The sequence below is a fragment of the Amblyomma americanum genome, chromosome 1 (genome assembly GCF_052857255.1).
Source record: "Amblyomma americanum isolate KBUSLIRL-KWMA chromosome 1, ASM5285725v1, whole genome shotgun sequence".
Lineage (NCBI taxonomy): Eukaryota > Metazoa > Arthropoda > Arachnida > Ixodida > Ixodidae > Amblyomma > Amblyomma americanum.
In genome coordinates this window covers 504,623,525-504,633,111 of record NC_135497.1, presented here as the reverse complement: position 1 = coordinate 504,633,111, position 9,587 = coordinate 504,623,525, and the positions used below count along the sequence as shown (strand labels likewise).

Here is a 9,587-nt window from a genome sequence, read left to right as displayed (position 1 = left end):
CATTGAGGAAATCCGGAATCAAATAACTTAGTTTTTGATCACCGTATGTTGTACGCGAACGGGGCCTTGGTATTAAGTTTTGTTGTAGATAATAAGGACCAGGTTGGACATGATATTTAGTTTGAAATGTTATATCTGTTTGGTGAAGACGCGAAATTTCCAGGGCCAGTTTGTGTTTATGGAGTTTGTGAATGGGCATTATTTTATTACTTTTAAAATGAGGTGCAGTGTCCTCCGAAAGATCTAAATTGCCTATTGCTCTCACTGCTCGCTTTTGCAAAGAGAAAAGACAATCCAAATTTGTCTTAGTCGTTGTAGCCCATACTAGGAAACAGTAACAGAAGCGTGAATGTAAAAGCGCATAGTAGATTTGCTTTTTTACAGCAGACGGAACATGGTATCTTATCTTGTTTAAAATTCCCACGGCTCGCCCAAGGTCCCTACGCAGTACGTCAACGTGAGGCGTGCATGAAAAGTTCTGGAATATTACCCCCAAAAATCTAACTGTAGTCGATTGGTCGATAGTAACGTTATGAAATTTTAAGTGCAAGTTTGTGGGTGAATGGGCTCCCCTCGGTCTAAACAGTATGTATTTAGTTTTACTTGTGTTTAATTGGAGTCTGTTCGAAAGAAGCCATAAGTTCAGTCCAGTTAACCATTCGTTGGCCTGATGAAACACATTCGTGCCATCTGCATATAAAATTAACTTAGTGTTATTTATTATGTTTACAATGTCGTTTATATATAGTAAAAATAGTGTCGGACCAAGTAATGACCCTTGAGGTACGCCCTGTTTTACAAGTCTGCTGTCGGATTTTGCGCCATTTATACATGTGAACTGGGCTCTAGATGTTAAGTAGCTTTTTATTAAAGACCATGCGTTGCCGCGAAATCCATACAATGGCAACTTCCTTAAAAGCACGTCATGATGGACACAGTCGAAGGCCTTTCTAAAATCCAGAAATATTCCGAGGGTAAATATTTTCCTTTCAATGTTTTCGAGTATATGTTCTTTCACTTCAAGAAGGGCCATTTCGGAGGACTTATTTTTTCTAAAGCCGAATTGTTCACTTGCTATTATGTTATTTACACTCAGAAAGCTTACTAGTCTTTTATGTATAATATTTTCCGCTACCTTCGCAAAGATAGGGAGCACCGAGATTGGTCTGTAATTGTTCATATCGTTAGTGGAACCGCCCTTGTGTATAACAGCCACACGAGCTAACTTCATTGCGTCTGGGAACACTGCGGTGGAAAGAATAAGGTTCAGAATATGAGTGAGTGGACTATTAACTATTTCTGCCACGGCTTCTAGTGGACCGGGTTGAATATCGTCAGCTCCAGAGGCGCAATGGTTCTTTAAACCCAAAATGACGTCCAGTATTTCATATTCATCAGTTGGGGACAAAAATACAGTATTTTAACAATGTGCTTTGACGAATTCCTCGCATGGTATCGCAGCGCAGTCATTTGCGGAAGCACCCACGTTAATAAAATGTTCGTTGAACAGGTTTGCAACCTCTTCTTCACTCATAGATTCGCTGTGATAAGAAACCCGCTTTGGGGAGTTCGATTTACACGTGATGTCTCTGACCGCTTGCCATACCAGACGAGGATTTCCTGCAATATTGGAAAACTTGTTCACATAGTATGATCTCTTTGCTTTCTTAATATCAGCATTCAATTTATTTCTCGCTTTCTTAAATGCGCGGAGATCGCCTTCACTTCGTGTGTCTAAAAACTTTTCAAAAAGGATGTTGCGGTTTTTTATTCTGTTATACAGGTCGTGCGAGATCCAGGGCTTTCTTGCTCTCTTGTGTCTCTTAAGAGTTTTAAAACCGAAGGATTCATTGTACGCAGAAATAAAAAACATCAAGAATGCCTTATAAGCGTTATTAGAATCCTTTTCCTTTGTAACGCTATCCCAGTCCTGTTGCATAATGAGTTCTTTAAACTTTGACATGTTTCTTTCCGAGTAATCTCTAATCAATATTTCTTTCTCCAGAAAAGAGCGTTTTTGCTTCGAAGGTATCAGACAGTAAATGGGTAAATGATCAGTAAGATCGCATATAATTGTACGTGATTTAACTTCATCGGGGCAGAAGCTTGTAATGCACAGGTCAAGTATTGTTTCAGAATTTGACGTGACGCGAGTAGGATCATTAATCACATTTGAAAAACCATACGACTCAAAGAGCTCTTGGAAATGCAAAAAAATAATATTATTTGGAGAAGCATTTATATTGAAATCCCCAACAAAGACACATTCGAGGTTGAGCTCGAGGCTACGTTCAAATATTTCTTCTGCAAACTGCATGAATTGCTTTAAACACCCAGATGGCGGTCGGTACACAAGAGCAAGTAGTATATTATAACAGTGAATAATGACGCACTCAAAATTTTCATTCACAATGTTATAGTTTGCTAGAATTTGATACGGTAGTTGGCAACGCACATACAGAGCAACACCTCCTCCGCGCTTTGATGAACGGCACGCTGACACACAATCAAATCTCGGCAAGAGAAAACAGCCGTCAGATGTTAACCACGTCTCACTAAAGCAAATAAAGTCAAACTCGTGGTTTAAATCTGATAAAAACAAAGTAACCTCATCAAATTTATTTCGCAAACTTTGGGCGTTTAAATAAAATAAAGAAAACTTCTGCTTATCCTTGAGTTGCTCACTATGGTGAGCAAAATTGGACATGAATGACATAGCGTTTGCTTGAAAATACAATTGCCTGCGCTATCACCTCAGATTGGCGAGGTCATCCTTATCGCGGATGACAACTGCTCGTGCACCGGCTTGTTTCCGTACAAGCACCTTTCCATTCACGTGCCAAACGAACGCGTAGCCGGATTCCTTAGCCCATTCTTTTGCAACTGTCAGAAGAGTGCGAGTGTACCGAGTCATATTTTCACACATGTACTTTCCGGTGTTGTCATCACGTAGCGCCTGCCTTTTTGCTAGCCAGGCATCACGAACCTCCTGCTTTGCGAAGCGAACAATTACGCACCGTGTTTTGCCCGGCTTCGCGGGAAGCTTGTGCAGGGCTGTTATGTCACTCGAGCACACCTCATCAAGTTCCAGTTTTGTGCCTATTTCATTCACTTTCTTTAGTAAGTCCTCGTTTTCCGTCTCTGGTAGACCATGGATTTCGATGTTCAGTCGACGACTGCGCCATTCTAGACTGTCAACGTCCTTATTGAGCTGTGCAATTTCACAGGCCCATTCAGCTTTCTCAAGCCGCTCTACACGCTTCGTGACATCCTTTGTCGACTTTTCTTGGGCTAGAAGACGTGTTTGAAACTCATGGAATTTATCTGAGAGCAGGCTGACGGATGACTCAAGCGACTCAAGCTTGCTGGACATGGCCAGAAGGGAGTCAATTTTACTTTCCATTGAAAACAGCCTAGTGATTAGTTCTCTATCGGACTGCTGCCCGTGCAGTGTATCCTCAGCTTTACGGCTGCCCTTAGATGTTTCGCACCTCCAGGCCTTCCAAGCCTTTGCTCATTTCGAAATGAACGTTTCTTCCGAAACGCCTGAACATGATCCGACATGGTACGTAAATTCACACTCTGAGCAGCACAGTGATTGACAGCTGTCATCAACACGTTGTCGACATGCGCAACAGCGTAACATGATAATTGCGTGACACTCAACGGTAGCCTTGGCAGCAGCGGCAGGAACAAGAAGAACTATCGAAAAAACGACCAACCTGCAAATACGTGGAGCAGTAATTCAGGAGACGTGTGCGCTGGTTGCTGCCGCTGCTGCCAATGCCAAGGAAACGCCCTTTGCTGAAAATTCGCCGGACGGTGTCGGTGATACCGCTGACGATTGTTCGTGCTGTTCACCGTGAGGCTCGGCGTTATGCAGGATTCTCGAACGCTGTCCGAGATCGATGTTATTCGTCGTGCACCTCTGGCTCGGCAGCTTGCCCCGTACAGATGTCGGGCACCGTGCTCAGTGGACGGGCTCGTCACCTTGTCGCGTACAGATGACAGGCGTCGGGTAGTCTGCAAATACGCGGAGCAGTAATTCAGGAGACGTGTGCGCTGGTTGCTGCCGCTGCTGCCAATGCCAAGGAAACGCCCCTTGCTGAAAATTCGCCGGACGGTGTCGGTGATACCGCTGACGATTGTTCGTGCTTTTCACCGTGAGGCTCGGCGTTATGCAGGATTCTCGAACGCTGTCCGAGATCGATGTTATTCGTCGTGCACCTCTGGCTCGGCAGCTTGCCCCGTACAGATGTCGGGCACCGTGCTCAGTGGACGGGCTCGTCACCTTGTCGCGTACAGATGACAGGCGTCGGGTAGCCTGCAAATACGTGGAGCAGTAATTCAGGAGACGTGTGCGCTGGTTGCTGCCGCTGCTGCCAAGTGTCGCTTTCTTACGGGTGCGGGTTGTTTCAACCTCTCGCAAACCCAGTCTCGAAGAAAGGCCTATCCTCAAGGCGCACTTTCTCACAAACTGTCATCAGTAGACGGACGGACAAAAACTCGCGTACAAAGGTTGTCTCTCGCGTCTCCCTCCCCTGTTCATGCGGGCTGAGGTTGACTCGTGGCAACGACGTGTCATTATTCATGTTTGCAGCTAGCGGGAAAATGTCTTGTTGACTGCGCCTGAAGCTGTCAACTAGCGCCAGAGACACCCTACACTTTGAGCAGCGTCGCCACAGACATGTGAAAAAAGCCATGCGATGCTAAGCGGACTATGATGGCTCTCACCAACCACATGCGCCCGCCTCGCGGCAAGAAGGTGCACAATGGGATGCATCCTGACGTCTATGTTCCTGGAGGGTGGTTAACCTTTCCCGTATTCTCGGAATTCTCCGCTGTCTGGCTCCCCTTATCCCGTGACTCGCCCCCTTCTCTGCTGTCGGAGGGAGGGCAGAAAAAAAAACACAATGGACATTCCTTTATCGCGAACCCTGAGGCCGCAAACAATTCATAGCACCGCCAACTTCCCTGCAACCTTCAGCTGTGGTGGGCGTAGAAGTAGTAGTAGTAGAAAGTGGATTATTCAAATAAGAAAAAGGAAGGAAGAGGTATTTGCTAGTCCCGGCATCTGCCATCGGTATTGAAGCACCTGAGCTGGCGCAGCGGAAATAAAGGATAGCTGGCAGAATGGAGAAATGAAATGAAAGAGGTGAGAGTACAGATACAGAGGATAGGAGGGAGAGGTAATACAATCAAAAACTATTTACACAATAATAAATATGTACAGGTTGCGCGCGTGATTAGTTGATGATGCAGCAATAAAAACATGCGCACAGCACAATGTTCACTACAGCTGGAGGGGGCGTCCAGCTGTTAATTGTCCAAGGCGTACAAGCTCGCTAACACTGTTCCTGCTGTTCAAAGGAATAACGAGAAGTTCATCATCCGAGAACTCGGCTGGCGTTCGATTGTTCATGCTGTTGGGCTCAGGAAAGCTTCTCGTTGTTTAGCTTACTATCAAATGCAGCTCACCAGTACCCCTCAAAAAAAAAAAAATCTGCATCTCAACGATACCATCCTATGGGGCAGAAACATGCAAGGTAACGAAGTCTATGGGGACACTAATGTTACCGAGTGGAATGCGATTGCAATGATTTCACAATCGTCGTGGTTTCTGTATCAATTTCTCTGTTTCTCTGCGGCAGTTTCTTTTGAAATTGTCGCTCCATCACCATATTCGGACGTGTAGCGCCGAGGTTTGCACTTATCGCACCTTTTTCTCATTCCGATTCCGATTCTTTATCTCTGTTGCTCTCCACCCGGTGGGCGTGTTCTGATGACATCAAAAGGCCACGTGACTTCTCTCGACCAATCATTCATAAAACTGCCACCTGCCACAATTAACAGGTTGTGATGACGTCACAATTTCACTTGACCACTCCGGACCAATAAAAGAATTTCGTGGCACCTGACATATGCGGTGTTACTCGGTGACTACTCTATCGCTATCTCATTAGAAGGATTGAACTTGAATCAAGGGCAGGACAGCGGAGCAATTAAATAAAAAAAGTACTGTTAAGAGATAGGAATAGAGCAGAGCGGGGAAGGGAGAAAGCGCGTGTTAATCAATGCCGACAGAGAACGTGCATGTCAGTTGAGATAGAAAACACAGACTTGTATGAGGCGCAACAAGTCTGGACCCAATCTTATGGCAAAATTATTGAGCATGAATAACTGGGTGAGCGAGCCGATTTTTGACTACGCGAACAAAGTGAGGCCAGATCGCAAGGCCATGCCAATGTGACGCACACATGTGTTGACTCATGCGCTTGGGAAAACAGCGGCCTGAAACTGCACAGCTTTACTTTCGGTTCGAGATATCGCGGGTGTCTCAATTTTTATTTCCTGCAACTGTGTGCACTGTGGTGCAGCTTTGGCGTAAGCGGACTAGGTACTCCTCTCTCTACGTTCAGTTTCTGGCAAGGCTGAAGAAATGTAAACAATATAGTTATGAGCCGTGTCACTGGCTATAAACGGTGTTTTTTTCTTCGCGTGTATGTGTACACGGACTATCTCCTAAAGGACATAGCACCACCCCAGTTAAACTTCCCTGCTATCCTTCGGATGGGGACGTCTTTTAGCAGTACGAAGAGTACTTCAGGTCTTCGTCCGGCGACACGTTGCCGGTTGGGGCAGCAGTTCCAACTTCTCAAAGCAAAACTTATTTATTAAAGACGGCACTGACATAAAAAGGCAGGTGAGTAAAAGGCAGTTTAAAAAAAGGCTGTTTAAAAAAGGCTGTTAAAAACGGCCGAGCTTGAGACTCGGCGCGCTCGTCCCAAGTCGTCGTTTCCCGCAGGTTTTAACCCCTTCGATAATTGGGCGGAGCTTGAGTAATCTAGCTCTCGCCCAATTTGGACCAATAGCAAAGCAAATGCATCGTATGTACTAGTGGGCGGAGCCCAGGGCCCGCCCCGGGCATGATCGCTCCTGGTAACAGGTGCGGGAGGGGGGGGGGGGGCATTGGCCCCGTGGGCTGTCGCGAGCCCAGTGGAATGCGCAGCTCTCACCCTAAGCGGGCGTCACGCCTCGACGTACATTCCGCGACTCCCCGTGGGCTGTCGCGAGCCCAGTGGAATGCGCAGCTCTCACCCTAAGCGGGCGTCACGCCTCGACGTACATTCCGCGACTCCCCGTGGGCTGTCGCGAGCCCAGTGGAATGCGCAGCTCTCACCCTAAGCGGGCGTCACGCCTCGACGTACATTCCTCGATTCCCCCCCCCCCTTCCCCGGGCATGATCGCTCCTGGTAACAGGTGCGGGGGGGGGGGGGGGGCATCGGCCCCGTGGGCTTCCACTTAACAACCCCGATGTTCGCTCGCGCTGCAGAGCATCATGGTCGTCACGTGATTTCGGTGATACAGAAAGCGGGCGAAGCACGTGTAGCGCCTCTCCCCCTGGCGGTCACTTCCGAACTTCTGTCCGGGCACGTCGCCAGAGGAGCGCATTGAGTGAGCAACGTCTCGACTGGTACGCGTACTTTTCGCACCGCTGGCGCTCTTTCTCTCAATGTGAGCACGTGCCGTCCTGCTCGCAAATGCACAAAAGAGGGGTTGCAGCTCGTTGTGAGTCATGGCTGGAATTCCGCGACTTTCAAAGAGTGGAGAAACTTATTGTTCGGTCGAGGGCTGCCATAAAAAACGAAACAGGAATATTAGCCAGAATATTTCTCTAACACAAATAGCCAAGAGCTGTCAGTGGAATGCTAGATATTTCCTAGACGTGTTTTACATTATTGGGCGAAAAATTAATATTGGTAAATTGTAAGGTACTATAATGGAAATATTGAAAGTAATGGTCCATCCGTTCAATGTGCAGCAAATTCTTTGAAAGGTTTTCATTCACTCACATCGATCAGTTGACGATACCAAAAAAGTAAAAAGAAAAAAATACAAGCCTGTAGATGAGAAATTATTGTAGTCAAATCTTCCAGTTCGCGAAAAACTGCGCTCATACACTCATTCCTGTTAGGAATGCTTTTGTTGGAAATGTTGAGACGAGCTAACGAAACTCCTTTTCATCTTTTTTTTGTCAGTAAAGCCCTCCGCCAGTCAGGTAATACAAAAAATTAATTTGGAGACTGACATCAATAGCTGCGTTATGCAGACGCGTGTGAGACAATATCAATAATCGCCTCATTGTTCCGACGTGTGACATGTAAAAAATTTCTAAGAATAAAAGTAGTCGAAATGTTTCTTGCACACGAGTGAGTATTTGCATGTGAGCGATGGTGCTGCACATACATTGTTTTTGGGATGCGCGTGCGCTGTGATAGGCATTAAAATAAATATATCAACCATTTATCTCAATCATAGTGATTAACCAAACTAGAACAGCTGGTAGGCGCATTTCGCGCGCGTTTTTCTTTTCCTCTTCAGCATCGCGCATCGCCTTATGGGCACTTCATTTTATGTTCAAGTAAAAATTATCTTGGTTATTATGCAGCGAAGAACGTAGCGAAATTCCAAATATTTGGCCAGCAGAGTTGCATGCACCGAACTGCTCAGCCACCCAGCAAAATTAAGTATTTTGTGCCAGTCCCGATTCACAAAATAGCACGTCCAGTTGGCTTGTGTTGAACGGGAAAGTAAGAGCCGGCCTACCTGCAGAAACAAAAGGCAACGTAAACAAAACGGCACAAACAAGCAAGTTGCGCGCGCATGCCGACAGCATCCAACGAATATTACTATTGGCCTAACAAATTTGTTCTGCACCAAATAATTAAATTCTCTGACATTTGCCCTTTAGGTGTAAGACGAATATCGTGGATATTTTGCGTGTGCGGCCGGCAACGAGTGACCGGACGCTTACCCTGTGGCAAAGGGTAGGGATGTGGGGTACGGTAGGCACGAGTCACGCACGATCGCTCATCCATCCATAACATATGTCTAGGGACATAAGCGGGTGTAGTAATCCGGCGTGAAGTATGTAGGAGTAGCCGGGTACAGCAAGTGGTCAACGGGTGCGGGTGTCGGGATTAAGGGTGTTTAGTTGGACCGGGGTTTTATGGTGCATAAGAGGATTTTGCGCCTCAGGTTTAGTGTGGCGGCTATGCAAGTTGTGTGTAGAGCACATGGGTGCAAGGGAGTGCGTGCATCACAGGACAACACGCAAACAGCTATCGCTGAGCAAATGAAAAGAAACCAATGCAAGTAAAAGAATTTGCAATGAGCTTTGCAATAAAACGTAACTATAAGGAGGTCAAAACGAAAGTGAGAAATGCTTATTGAGAAAGCGTACTCAAACAACGGGAGAGTTGAGGCTCCGATACTGAAGTGCTGGGTTCAAAGAGGGGAGAGCCTCGAGGTGACGAAGACACGGCAGCTATCTGGAAAAGAAAAATGAATAATACATGTAGAACAGTAAAGCAAGGCGGTTGCAAACGACACATTTTATACGACGCAGAACTCGCAAATACCGCTCATACATACAATGCAAACAAAACAGAGGGAGAGTCCTATCAATAGCTAACTGACTTGGCCTAACAGACAACCAAGGTTTGCGAGCAGTTTGCTTACTTGGACTCTCAAGGCATCGATGCGCCGCCTCCCGCAGTCGATGGCCGCGAACAGGGACAGGTGAA

At 46.4% G+C, this 9,587-nt stretch overlaps 1 long non-coding RNA gene across 1 annotated transcript in view; it reads right to left on the bottom strand.

Annotated features, from left to right (window-relative positions):
- Positions 1-8,453: 8,453 nt before the first annotated feature.
- The window catches only part of LOC144106560 (uncharacterized), a 110,481-nt gene continuing 109,347 nt past the window's right edge, over positions 8,454-9,587 (bottom strand). The window contains exons 2-3 of the long non-coding RNA XR_013309046.1: positions 9,245-9,332; positions 8,454-8,607 (exon numbers count right to left, since the gene is read on the bottom strand). This is a non-coding gene — a long non-coding RNA (uncharacterized LOC144106560). The remainder of the gene's footprint in view (positions 8,608-9,244; positions 9,333-9,587) is intronic.